The following is a 14,589-nucleotide window of genomic DNA, read 5'->3' as shown; positions in this document are numbered from 1 at the left end:
TAAACAATGGAAAAGATAACTTGGGTAAATTTGATTCAAAATCGGATGAAGGCATCTTTATTGGTTACTCTCTTACTAGCAAAGCATATAGAATTTATAATAAGCGCACTAATCTTGTTGAAGAATCTATTCACGTTTCCTTTGATGAATCTAATCCTTGTGCTACTAAGGATGTTGTTAATAATGATGACTTAGAAATTACACATGAGATTCATGACTTGACAATTCAAGAAAAAGTTGATGGTGATACTCAAGTAGAAAGCTCTCAAATCAAAGAAGATGAAGTTATTAATCAACCTCAAGATGCCATGGGAGACAACCAAGATCTTTCCAAGGATTGGAGATTCGTGCAAAACCATCCAAAGGACTTGATTCTTGGAGAAGTTTCGAAAGGGGTAACCACTCGCTCGTCTCATAGAAATTTTTGTGAAAATCAAGCTTTTGTTTCTCAAATTGAGCCTAAAAACTTTCCGGAAGCTCAAGATGATGAAAATTGGATTTTGGCCATGCAAGATGAGTTAAATCAATTTGAAAGGAATAAAGTTTGGGCATTAGTACCTAAGCCTCTTGATCACACTATTATAGGTACTAAATGGGTTTTTCGTAACAAGCTAGATGAATCCGGAAATATTGTTAGGAATAAAGCTAGACTTGTTGCTCAAGGTTATAATCAAGAAGAAGGTATTGATTTTGAAGAAACTTTTGCACCGGTAGCTAGATTAGAGGCTATTCGCATATTACTTGCCTTTGCATCTTTCAAAAATTTCAAGCTTTATCAAATGGATGTGAAAAGTGCATTTTTGAATGGGTTCATAAATGAGGAAGTTTATGTCAAACAACCTCCCGGCTTTGAAGATCATGTATACCCCGATCATGTTTTTAAACTCTCAAAAGCTTTATATGGTTTGAAGCAAGCACCACGTGCATGGTATGATAGACTTAGTTCATTCTTGCTTGACAATGGCTTTACTCGTGGAAAAATTGATACTACTCTTTTCATTAAAGCCAAAGGTAAAGATATGCTCATTATTCAAATATATGTTGATGATATTGTCTTTGGTGCAACTAATGATAATATGTGCAAAGAGTTTGCTAAGTGTATGCAAGGTGAATTTGAAATGAGTATGATGGGGGAGCTTAACTTCTTCCTCGGACTTCAAATCAAGCAAACTAATGAGGGGATCCTAATCAACCAAGCCAAGTATGCGAAAGAACTTATTAAGAAGTTTGGCATGGAAGGATCAAAGCCAACGAGCACACCAATGAGCACATCAACTAAGCTAGACAAAGATGAGAATGGTAAGGCCGTCAATGAAAAGATGTATCGAGGTATGATCGGCTCATTACTTTATCTCACGGCAAGTAGACCTGATATAATGTTTAGTGTCTGCATGTATGCTAGATTTCAATCATGTCCTAAAGAATCGCATTTAAAAGCTATTAAACGTATTTTTAAATATGTTGCCGGTTCTCATGACTTAGGATTGTTTTATCCACGTGGAGTTGCATTTGATTTAATTGGTTATTCGGATGCGGATTTTGGAGGTTTCAAAGTTGATCGTAAAAGTACAAGTGGGACTTGCCAATTTCTAGGGCACTCTCTAGTGTCTTGGCATAGCAAGAAACAAAATTCCGTAGCTCTATCTACCGCCGAGGCGGAATATGTAGCGGCCGGAAGTTGTTGTGCCCAAATATTGTGGATCAAACAACAAATGGAGGATTTCAATTTGCAATATGATCATATTCCTATTAAATGTGATAATACTAGTGCAATTAGCTTAACCAAGAATCCAATTCAACATTCTCGAACAAAACATATTGAGATTAGACATCATTTTATAAGAGATCATGTTCAAAAAGGGGATATTGAACTTAACTTTATTAGTACCGACAAGCAATTGGCGGACATTTTCACAAAACCCCTTGGTGAAGAACAATTTTGTTTCATTCGACGAGAACTCGGCATGTCTAATCATTTATGAAAAAGTTGTGTTCTTGATGTCAAAAGTTTTTTTTTTGGATTCAATGTTGAGTTGATTGAATTCGTAAATATCATACTTGATGGAGAGTACAAATGATCTTGATAAAGAAATCACCCTCCAAACATTTTATCATATGATTCATTTTCCTGTGTTTGGTATGCAGAAAAACAGTTTTATGGTCTTTAATGCTACTCCTCTTAAACGTTTTCTGGACTTAACCTGCATTTGTCAGTGTAGAGACCCGTATTTTATTTCCATAATTCTTTATGTTTTATTAAGGCATGAGTTGTGATATAAAATGGAGAATGAGTTCGGATGTCGAATGTGCTAGAATTTAGAAGTTCGGGATGCAAGTGTAATATGCATGGGTGTATAAGTGAAGGTGTGTGTAGGGGATAATTCTCCCCCACATATATTTCTTTTCTTTTTCGGGCAGACACACACACGTTTCTCTCTCTCTACTCCCTCGACCGACTCTCTCTCTTTCTCACCTCTCCTCCAAACTTCTCTCTTCGATTTCATCGCCTTAGAATGAGATTTCGGAAAAATCCCAAGTACTAAAGTTGTTCTACGCGACGAGATCTTCCTATTGATCGAAGAAGAATCATGATCGGAGCACTTTGAGGTTTCCTCCATGTTCGGGCTTGCTTCTAACCCTCGAGGTAGGGATCTCCTACCTTCTTTACATGTTTAAGTGTTGGTTAGATGTACAAGAATCAAGTTTGATCATTTATTTTGAGTCTTGAACAAATCTGTTATATGCTGATAATTTCGTGGGTTTTGGAAATCTGTCTTTTGGGAGCCCTCTGCTAGAAATCACTGGCATTTGTCATGATTAAGACCTCAAGGGGCGGGTCACGGTCGTGACAGTCAGTCGGATGTCCAAGCGGATGTCCAACCGGACAACCGTGAGGATTGAGACTTATTCAAGCTTTTGCGTTGCTAACTCTGATTTATTAAGTCTGTTACACTTAGTTTGTATGAACTTCATGGCTTAGTGCTTAAATTGTCTCTTATATACTTCGCCGATATGAATTTCTTGTCTCTAAGCTTGCAGGGATAATCATTCTCGGTAATACCCCTCGCATTCTTTAAAAAGCTCTCTTTTAGGGGGAGCATGTATTAAGGGGACACAACAATAAACACCCGAACACAATTTTCTTCCCCTATTCTTGTTCTTTTCGGCGCCACCCCTATTCTTGTTCTATTCGGCGCCGCATCCCCTATCCTATCTCTATTCGGTGCCGCATCCCCTATTATCTCTCTTTCGGCGCAGCAATTCAATCAATTCGGCGCACCATTTCAAACACTTCGGCGCAGCATTTCAAACAATTCGGCGCAGCATTTCAAACAATTCGGCAATCTCATACTCTATAAATTCAACAACACAATCTCTATCTCCTCATCTATCTATCTTTCCTTCTCTCTCGGCCTAAATCTCTCATCAAGCAATGGCAAACATACCGCAAGGGTTACCGTTTGAGTTTTACGAAAGAGATGCCGAACGAGCAGAGTTCAGGTTGTTTATCCAAACCATTTGGATGCAACTCTTTATCTTCATTCTGCTGTGTGCGTTACTTACAATAAGAATACCACCATGGTTCGGGTGGAATGTAAATGTGGATACTCTGTGGTATTGGATTGGCATTATAGCTGCCGTTGTAGCAGCCATTATTCGAGAATACGAAAATCAAGGACGCCAAGCTCTCAATGAACGAAGATAGAGTGCTACAGGGCAAGAGCGGCATGGTGCTGGAACCATGGCCCTATTGTTTTTCTCTTTTTAGTTTTTTTTTTATGATGTCACAGGGGGAGAAAAAGCCAAGTTTTAATTGATCTATCTTGCCATTTTGGGCAAATTTAAAAAATTGCTTGCTATGATCTGATGATTATTGCTATTACTCGTTGATCATAGATAACTGCTTTGGTGCATGTATTAAGGGGGAGATTGGCATAACTCCTACTTGAATAAAAACTATCATTTTGTGTCATCATCAAAAAGGGGGAGATTGTTGAAAAATGTATGCATTATAATTTGTGAAAATTTATATGCATCTCTATTAATTATTTTGATGATTAATTCAATGATATTTTTATTCGGCAAATACAAAATTATCGAAAAGTCGATTCCCGAATTAAATATTTTCGTGACCTTGAAATATAGCATAAAGTCTCTTGGATTCATGATTTATATTTACAAAGACTTTATTGAGCTCAATACATGCTTTAACGGTTTATTTAGATGAAATTGTGAGCCACAGGTTGACGAACCGGCTGACAAGCCGGCTGTCTGAACAGAAAGCTGTGACAACCGGACGACCACCCGGATGACCACTCTATCAAACGGCTAGTTTCCAACGGCTAGTTTCCAACGGCTAGTTTCAAACGGCTAGTTTCCAACGGCTAGTTTCCAACGGCTAGTTTCAAACGGCTAGTTTCCAACGGCTAGTTTCCAACGGCTAGTTTCCAACGGCTAGTTCCAACGGCTAGTTTCCAACGGCTAGGAAGCATATGGATGGCTATATAAGGCATCAAGAACTCATTAATGAGTACACACACAAGCTACAACATTCCATATTATTGCAAGAGCAAATTCTCAAAAGATCAAAGCCAAAAATTCTCATTGTTCTTCCACTTTCATATTATTCTTGAGAGAAAATTTGTACAAGTCGTGAGCGATAATTTTCATACCTTCTTCACATACTTGTATTTCCTAAGTGAGTGTTTGAGTCAAACACTTGAAAGCTTAGAAGACCAAATTCGGGTTGGAATTTGGGTGTTATTGTTTTTGAGAAGTTTTCGGAGAAAATTCTTGCGGTTGTGCTAGCTCCTCGGGAAAGCTAGAGGCATTCGGTTCTTGTAAGCACCCGCAAGACTTACAAGTTGTAATCTTTTAAAGATTAGTCTAACCTTCAAGTAATTGCTTGAGGAGAAGTGGAGTAGGGCCGGACCGTGGACAAATCCGGACCGAACCACTATAAACGGGTTCTATCTCTCTATCTCTCTATTTTGATTGCATACTTATTGTTTGCATATATTGTTAGAGATAAATTTTTATTGGTAATTATTACTAGCAATCCTATTCACCCCCCCTCTAGGTTGCATAATTTGGGTAACATAGATATTTGACCCTAATGTACAATACATCATGGGAGGACTCGATCCCCCTGTTATGGTCTTAAGTGAGAACATACAAGATACATAATTTTGGTGTGCTCACCAAGACCCTGGTATAGGATAAGCAAGAGGAATGGTGGACCCATGAGACGGTTATAATTAGTGGATGTGGGAAGAAATGATCTTGTGGAGATGATCCATAGATTTCATGTAAGTCGATGGATAATAAAGAAAAGGACGATGTGCTGTTAATCTATACCTTCTGTGTATTATGAATTATTATATTGTTGATTTGCTAATCGTAAGGTAAGGGGTTAGTAGGGTTGAGATTATCTACTAAGTTTCAAAACTCATTATAGTGTTGTTGGGCTGGTGTTTCATGTCAGGTATTCAGGAGACCGAAGAATAGAATCCTTCGCAAGATGATTAATAACAGATTGAAGACCTCCTATCCAAGGAAGGGAAGTTTGTCGAGTCTTAGATGTTTACCCTTAGAAGCTCTATTAATTTGAAGTACCGTTATTTGAGTTTCTAAAAGTGTTGTAACATTTGTCAAATTCTATTTTATTTTTGTTGAGTTGTAAGACAATTAAATAGTTTTGAATTTAGTATTTGAGATTTTCGTTGTTAAACTCTGTTTGATAAAATTTTATTTCTTAAATCAGTTTTATAAATTATTAAATCGATTAAAAAGGATTTAATTAACATGTCCGAAAATCAGGGCGTTACACTAGTATGCAATATATATTTACTTTAGCGCTTATATATAAAATGAGCTAGCTAGCCCAACAGAAAAGCCTAGTTTTGTTATCCAATAGGTACATGATTCAAGTCATAGGCACCTCTTTTTTCCTTTCCCATAAGAATATATTCCCCACACCCCCCCCCCCCCCCCCCCCCCCCCCCAAGTTTGTCTCAGGGCTGGCACTGGTCCTAATGATTAGTCCGGTTGGTTAATGGGTTTTGCTCCTAACACAATTGATCAAAGTTCAATTCTTGGGGTCACGCCGAAATAAAATATTTTTTTGTGAATTCTCTAGTCTTGGCTTAGATGACCTATCCCTAACCGTCAAACCAAAAGGGAAAAAAATATTCAGTGCTCATATTGTGGAGAAAATTTTAAATACGTTTTTGTAAACTATTTTTCGTATAAAAGATGGAGTATTGGAAAAAACTAATGTGTTTTTTGTTTTCCTAAGCAAGTTTTGTAAGTGTTTTTGCAAAGCTGAAATTTTAAAATGCAAACAAAGTGGGCCGTAGTCCAGTTTTTCAGTCTGCACAACTGAAGTAGTTCATACTCAAACCAACAAGGTTTTGAAGCTAACCCATTTATTTCTGTGCCCTTTTTTTTTTTCCCGTATTTTGCAAAAATTGTAAAACATGAATTATTTCTTCTTTTCTTTTTTCTAATTGGGTCTTATTTAAAAGGTCAATTTTAGTTGACATTGGATTCACTGGAACATTCTATTGTTATCATACTAAAGTTTTACGAGCCAACGACCTTGGGCTCAATGGCGTAAAGAGGAATTTAAGTGTAACGACCCGAATTTTCATGTCATTTTTTTTAATTAAATATTTTATTATAATTCTTTTACTAAAAAATTATTTTATGATTTATTAAAGTGTTTGTATTATTATTATTTAACTCTATGAGCTAGCCATTAAAAACCCTTTGATATCATTTGATTTTTTATTTTTTTTGTATCTTGAACCATGATATTCTTGTACCCAACTATTGTGGAACCCTAACCTTCGGTTCGTGATCCTAACAATCTAAGAAAGATTTGAGAAATCTAGGAGAGATTTGAGAGAGATTTTTCCAAGATATCCCTAGATTTTATAAAGATTGGATTAGATTGGATTAGATTTTATTAGATATTATATAGATTTTATAAGATATGATTAGATTATATAGGATTATGTTTAGATATTATAAAGATTTGATTTGATTCTTTAGATACGATCTAGATTATTCTTCTTACAAGTATAAATAGGCAAGCTTCACACCCATGCATATCATACCTCACCTCCTCACTTCTTGTTTTCTTTGATTGAGTTTTTAGAGAGAGGAAAAAAAAGTGAGAAAGAGTCGTCGGAAAAAGAAGAGAAAATAGGGGAGGAGCCAAGGTGTTTTACGATAGACCGAATTCAATTGGTATGGAGTAGTGATACTCGGTTATTCATATGGTTCACAACATATTTGAGGTAATCCGGGTAGTATACGATATGCTTCCTATTTCCGGAATCTTTTCTTCACTCCCACCTTTGTACTCCTTTTGATTATCTCGTGATTTTCGTTCAATCCTGTGGAATATTGTTGAAAAGTAGAATAATTGGTATTGAATATGATGTTGTTGATTGAGTACTATGGAATTGTTTCGTATATGGATCGAGTGAACTCATGCACCAATAGCCTATCCAATAGCCAGAATGGGTCAAGGATGACCCGGTGAGGAAGGAGTTGGGGGAGGATCACAGGTCATGTACTGAGGAGGATATGGTATAAGGTTCCTTGTGATTGTTGCTTCGACTTGGTCGATTATCGTTTCTTGATTCCACTTCTGAGCTTTGTTATTCTGTTATATCGTATACTTCCTGAATAATTTCTTTTTCAGGTGTGGAGCCGGCTTAGTGAAAATTGAATCGGAGCATAGGATTAATTTGGGAGTGATGCTACAGGTACCGACGGCATCGAGCACCTTACACACCTCTGATGCCGTTAATTCCCGCGAGGGCCCCCTCGTTGTTTTTTTTTAGAATTTTTAGACGGCTCGGATCGGCCGTCCGGTGGCCGGAGGACGGCCGGCGCGGCCGTCCCTACGATTTCGGTACCGACCCCGTCGGTACCAATATCATTTCTGTTAATTTGGAGAGGTCTTAGAAGAGTTGATAATTTTTGAAGGATCTAGAAGATTATTTAGCTGGTGGCTTAATTTATTTTGGTGATGTAAATTATTTATAGAGAGAATAGGGGCCTAGAAGTGTTTAAAATACAGTGTATTTTGGAGTTTATTTATAGAAAATAGCGGGGCGTTATATTAAGTGTCTATTGAAGAGGTCTCAAGTTCGAATAGATGGACTTGTTGGGTTACTATTACAATCTAAATTACCTACCATTAAAGCTACTTAGAGAAAAAAAATACTGAAGAATAATAAAATAAAATAAAAACCTTTACTTGTAGTTTGGTTTTGGCTTTATTTTTTACGCTACCCTATAATCGTTGATCTAGATATATAAAGTAAAATATTATGAAAAAATGCAAAAAAAATGATTTTCTCTCTTTTATGATAAATGCACTCCATTTTCTATCTTTTAGTGAAAATCTCACATATAAAAGTTTCACTAAAGGACAAAAAAATGGAGTACATTTATCAGAAAAAACTAGCGTGAAAATCATTACCAAAAAAGCGTAGAAATTATTGCTTTGTAAATAACTAGTGTCGGCACGTGCTACATACAATTCATCATGTGCTATTAAATATAATCATTTACCTACTCTAAAAATAGATAACGTACACATGATCTTGTGAATTGATTACAATTAAAGGAATAATTAACTATTACTCTCAATTTATATCCCCTCCTTCTTCTTCTTCGGCAGCTAATTTTGTCACTCCCCTATTTGTTAACGTCACTCCTACTAAAACATCATTGCACTTTATCAGGCAAATTTACTAAAACACTCTTGCATTTTTTTTGGGATCATAAAGTGCGAGGATGTTTTAGTAAATTCACCTAATTAAAAAAAGAAGTGGAGCGACATTAATAAATAAGGGAGTGATAAAATCAGTTTTTTTTTTTTATTAGATAATTATTGATTCGACTCTCTAAGGCCTGGTTCATTAAAATCGGTCTTATCATAGATGTTAACAATAGTGATCAATAGACATTCAATAAAGTTATGGGTATTTACAAAACTAATTATCCTATCTTCGGACATTACCACTGACTCTTTCTCTCTCTCTAAAACATCGTCAAATGCAACATACACATAAATTATTACACGTAATTCGCAGGGACCAAAAATTGAATAAATTGAGCTCATTTTTTGAAGACCCTTAAATAAGTATTTTAAACTAGTTGAGCGGTTTGCCTTGGCTCTCGCGTCCGGAGCTTCGCGTGACAGCGGAGGCTTGCCATGGAGTCTCCCCGGAGTTTCTCTTCTGCTGGAATGGTCTATGTTCCAGTCGGCCAGTGGCCAGTGTGGTCTGGCCATGAGGGTTGTTTCTTCCTTTACGCTTGTTTTTTGTTTGTTGTTTTCGATTACATCTGCTCCTTGTAGTGTAATGGTTTGTGTTGGGATTTCATTTGAGATCTTTCTGTCTTGTCCCAGACGGGATTTCCATATTAGCACCTCGTGTTGATTTGCTTTTGCAGAGTGTCCTAGGGTCCTGGATTAGATAGTTTGGTGCACTCCTGTATTTTGCGATGTAATCTTCGCCTTCGAGTGTAATGAAATTGACTGATTCAAAAAAAAAAACTAGTTGAACGGTTCGTATCATTTGTCTAGGACCCATCCCTAAGACTCACACAATTTCATGTAAATTTCCGCCGGACCGTTGAGAAAATGAAGGCAGAGACTTGGGAATTAGCAGAATCAAATCACATGGGAAAGAAGCCGAAAGGGGTTTGAAATCCTTAAGTATCACTTTAATTATCACCATTGCAGCAGCTTTATTTCATGCCTCCTCATTTAGTTTCTTTTGAGTTTTGACAACAAAAGAAAAGAAAACTAGTAATAACTTAGAGTTAGCTGTTGTGGTCCTACTCCTCCCTTCCTGCTGCTTCTCTCCAAAAAAAAAAAAAAAAAATCATTAAAAAAAGAAGAAGGTCTAAATACTCTCACAAGTCATTATGATTTTTGGTTTAACAAGTAACAAGCACATGGGCTTCCCTTCTTCCTAAAGATATGTACTACTGTATTTAATTTGGTTTTTTATTTTTTTTTGTTGGGACTCCGCAAGAGGTTTTGAAGGAGGGTAAGAGGGTAATTTCACATACCAACTTATTAATATTTTTTTCCCAAGGCATGTTGAAAAAACCCACTTGTTAATATTAGGGAAGTAATTATCACACTTTACTTAATACGCATATTTTTTTCTCGTCATTAAGTAAATATATTGTCTGTGATTTCTTATTTTCTTTTGCCCATTAACCTTAACCATACCCCTACAAGTTAAAAATTTTTATGTCTCGTTGGCCCACATGCTGTTCGGACATAAATATGTCGTCAATTGTTCGATAAGCTTGAATTTTATGTTCATCAAACAGCTTCAGACACATTTTTATTTGTAGAACTACTATACATTAACCCATTCTCCATTTATAGCGCGAGTTTATTGCTAGTATCTCTTATTCATATTTAGATATCAATGTCTCTTGCATTTTGACCATTTCGATTTTCGAAGAGTGATTGATGGGATTTTGTTGAAATTAGTTGACTCTTTTTTTTGTTGTAAAAATAGAAAAAAATGCAAGAATTTGAATTCCTTAACTGTTCTGTTCTATATCTTGTGTAACATTAATTGATCATGTTGAAATTTTCCAACAGAATCATTATGGATTTCATTACAAGATAATTTGACTTCATTATTACAAAGAATCGATGGACACAATAAATATTGATCACGTGTAATTACTTGTGCTCTTGTTCAAATTGACCACATGTGAAAAATATTTTAATTTCATCAGTTCAATACTTCATCGATATATCCTATATAATTTAGGATAAGTTTCCTTTTTGAGCTTGATAAGTTAATAATTATCCGATTAATTAAATAGTATTATTATGTCACCTTGCCCCGCGTGCTCATCGGTTCGGTATTGATGAGTATTGTCAAGCAAAAGAAATAAATGACCACTTTTATTTAATAGAACATATTGATTGTCCAAGGTAGAGAGATTTTTAATTGTTTTTCTATATAACTTCCGGAGTATGCACGAATAATCATTTTTAAGTCGTTTGTGAATTTTTTTAGAAGTTAAATGCCTTTTAAGCATGCATGCCAATAGAAAGAGCGTTACTTACATTAGAGAACAATTCGCAGATATAGAATCATAATCATTTCAAAAAAATTTTAAAAAAACAAATGATTTTATCACAAAACTATTTGACTGCATTTTTACCACGAATCAATGGGCGTGATAAATATTAGTCACATAAAAATCGTGCTCTTATTGAAATCGGCCATGTGGCAAATTGGTAAAATTATATCAATTGGATACTCCATTGTTGTTTTGACAAAACTTATCATATTTTATTAAGTTTCTTTTTTAACTTGATAATTTAACACTTTGTTCAATAAATTTTCTTACCTGATGATGTCATATTGATTATAGTTATCAGCTTGAGGAGTATATATTTATTACTCTAGGTCTATGTTTCCCATTCTAGCCTTGAAAGTATTCATAAACATATTTTTTATCCAGGATTTGATTGTAATATTTCGAAAGAGAGAAGATTAGAAAAGAGATATTTTCAAAAGCACAAAATTTAGACCTGTTCAAATAGAGTAATTTGTATGGATATTATTGAGTTTTAAGAGTTGAAGAAATAAATAATGACTACAAACATCTTTATCTTTATAATAGGAGCCTATTTAAACCATCCATAAAATATAGTACATGATGATGAAAAATTAGAGAAAGAATTGACTGATCAAGCGAAATTTCAGGACAAATGGGCGTAATTGTCCCTCTCTATGTCTGTTCAATTCAAAATGACATCCATTCGAATTACTCCCTCTATCCCCATTTAACGGTCCTTCGTTCCATTCTAACTGGATAAAAAAAGAAATATATCTTTAAATCGGTAATAAATTTTGTATGCAATATGGATATTGTTTTATAGAGTTCAATTAGTTCTTATTAGACAATGTTTTTAAAATTACATAAAATATTATGAGATATAAGCAATTGAAAAGTGACATGAACTTCCAAAAATGGCTATTAAATGGACATGGTGGGAGTAAAACCAAAAACAAGAAATAGCATAAATAAATTTAATGGGGATTTCTTTTTTTAAGTTCAGAAATGTATCACCTCTTCCATATATTTGGAAGGTAAGGGTTCGATTCTAGTCAGGAGCGCAAATGCTTAGTGTGGTGGTTGATGCCCTTGGGCTTGCCCCACCTGTATGCCGCTTAGTGGTATTTCTTTCCCATTCCCTTATGAGTAGGTTAGACATCTATCGGCTGGAGAAAAAAAAAAACTTTTTCTCTATGCTGTTAATAATAACACACCCAATGCATTAACTTAAAGCGAGCTTTTTTACTTTGACAGCAACGCAATAGTTGACTAGGCTTTAGATGGTTTTGTTGACTTCTTTGGGAACTTCTATTTCAGTTGAACAAGAGGCAAATAATATCACAGCCTAAAGCATAAAGATTGAGAAGTACTCTAAAGTCATGGTAAAATGATAAGCAACAGCATTGACATGGAATTCATATTTTTTTCACATGGCATGATTGATATTGGACCCACATTGATTATTTTCATCTATAGCATAAATAAGAGGCCCCTGGCGGTGTAACAACCCTAATTTTTCATAATAAAAACTAAACATTTATCTTGCAATTCTTATATTTTCATCTACTATTCTTTTAGTAAATGATATAAAAAAAATTTTAAGAAAAGAAAATACTAAAACCCTATTATATATAGGTATATGTGTACATGCAAACCCTAACCTAGATTTTTTTGTACAAAATTCTAGCAAGTGGAGAGATTGATATCCAAATCTAATCATAGTGCATAGATATAGATAAGGAGAGAATCATAATTTTTATCCTAAGGGATCCTATAAAATCTTATCCAAGATTTAGTTAGGATCCTAGAAAATCTAGATATGATATTCAATCTAAGATTTTGATTCCCTCCAATCTAAGGAAGGAATTAATTATAAGAGATTGAGAGAGAGATTTGATATAGATTTTTCCTAGATTTCCCTAGATTTTATAAAATTGGATTGGATCTCATTAGATATGGTTAGGATAAGATTAGATTGGATTTCCTTAGATATGATTAGGAGAAGATTAGATTAGATTTTGTTAAGATTTTGCTAGATATTCTAGATATGATCTAGATTATTCATTCACTAGTATAAATAGGCATGCCTTTCACATTCACATTCACAAGCACACACACACCACCAATCATCCACTTCTCACATGCTTCACTAGTGTGAGTTTGGAGAGCAAAAGAGTTAGAGGTTTCGACTAGAAAAAAAAAAGAGAGAGGAAGAAATTAGTTCAATTCCACCATCACCTTGCCACCTTTCCTACACCATTCAAGTCACCCTTTGATTCCGATTTTTAAAATTTCTAGAAATATTTGTTTTCTAAAAAAAGAAAACTACTTTCTTTTTATTCTTCGGTTGAGCCGAAACGACGTTACTCCGTAGCTGCTCTACCGCCAAGAAGAACGAAAGAAACCTCTTATCTGCTCACCTAAGTATAATGTTAATGTGCTATATGTTTAACTATTTTATTCATTATTTTTATGATATCACATGATTAAATTGTTTAAGTTGAGAAGTTGATTTTATCATTGTAATGCTTAATTAATTGCATGTTTGTTGATAAGTTGTGATGTTAAAATTTTAATGTTGTCAAAAATAGAAATGCATGAAATTAGTGATTTATTATTATTGGATAATTGTAGCAAACTTTGAAAGAATAATGTGAGCGCGAGAAAATGATGCATGTCTACGAAACACGAGAAACGAGAAATGAAATGTGGAAAAGATTAATGATTGTGTGAGCATGAGAACCCGATAGGTCCATGGAAGATGGTCAGCGGAATCATGGCTCAAGTGTGCGCGTGTGAGCATGAGAGCCCGGTAGGTTCTGAAAGAATGGTCGGCGGAATCATGGCTCGAGTGTGTGTGTGTGGCCTAGGAGCCCGGTAGGTCCTGAAAGGATGGTCAGCGGAACTAGTGCCCTGTATGCGTTATGAAATGGGAAATGATTAAAAACTGGGAACCCGGCAGGTCCTGAAAGAGACGGTCGGCGGAATCAGTGCTTTTGGGTGGCAAAATCTGAACTTAGCCTGGGAGCTTGATAGGTCCTGAAAGATGGTCAGCGAAACCAGTGCTCGAGAGAATAAAATGGAAAGTGAAATTGATACTTGGAAAATGATGACACAGTTTATGATACGCTGCGATAACTCTGAAAGACACCGACACCTTTGATTATTTGTGTGATGCTAAATTTTATTTTTGATAAATTGTTATATGTTATTTTTTGTTAGTGTATGGGACATAGGGGTAAGAGTTAGCTATTGGGCTTAATTGCTCACGGTGTTACTTTTGTGACACTGGCATCTTATGCCAGAGTTTAGTGACGAACAGGGGGAGTTTTATAATTTGGAAGAGTTCGGTGCTGAGCAGGATAATGCAGAAGAAGACGAACGTCCAGAGGAGTAAAAGCTACCCTAGTACCCCTCCCTTATCTATTTAAATAAGTGTAACGCGAATTTAGGGATAATTTG

Source organism: Rhododendron vialii, chromosome 3a, assembly GCF_030253575.1.
Source record: "Rhododendron vialii isolate Sample 1 chromosome 3a, ASM3025357v1".
NCBI classification, from domain to species: domain Eukaryota; kingdom Viridiplantae; phylum Streptophyta; class Magnoliopsida; order Ericales; family Ericaceae; genus Rhododendron; species Rhododendron vialii.
The sequence above is the reverse complement of the archived record's forward strand: the minus strand, read 5'-3'. Positions refer to the sequence as shown.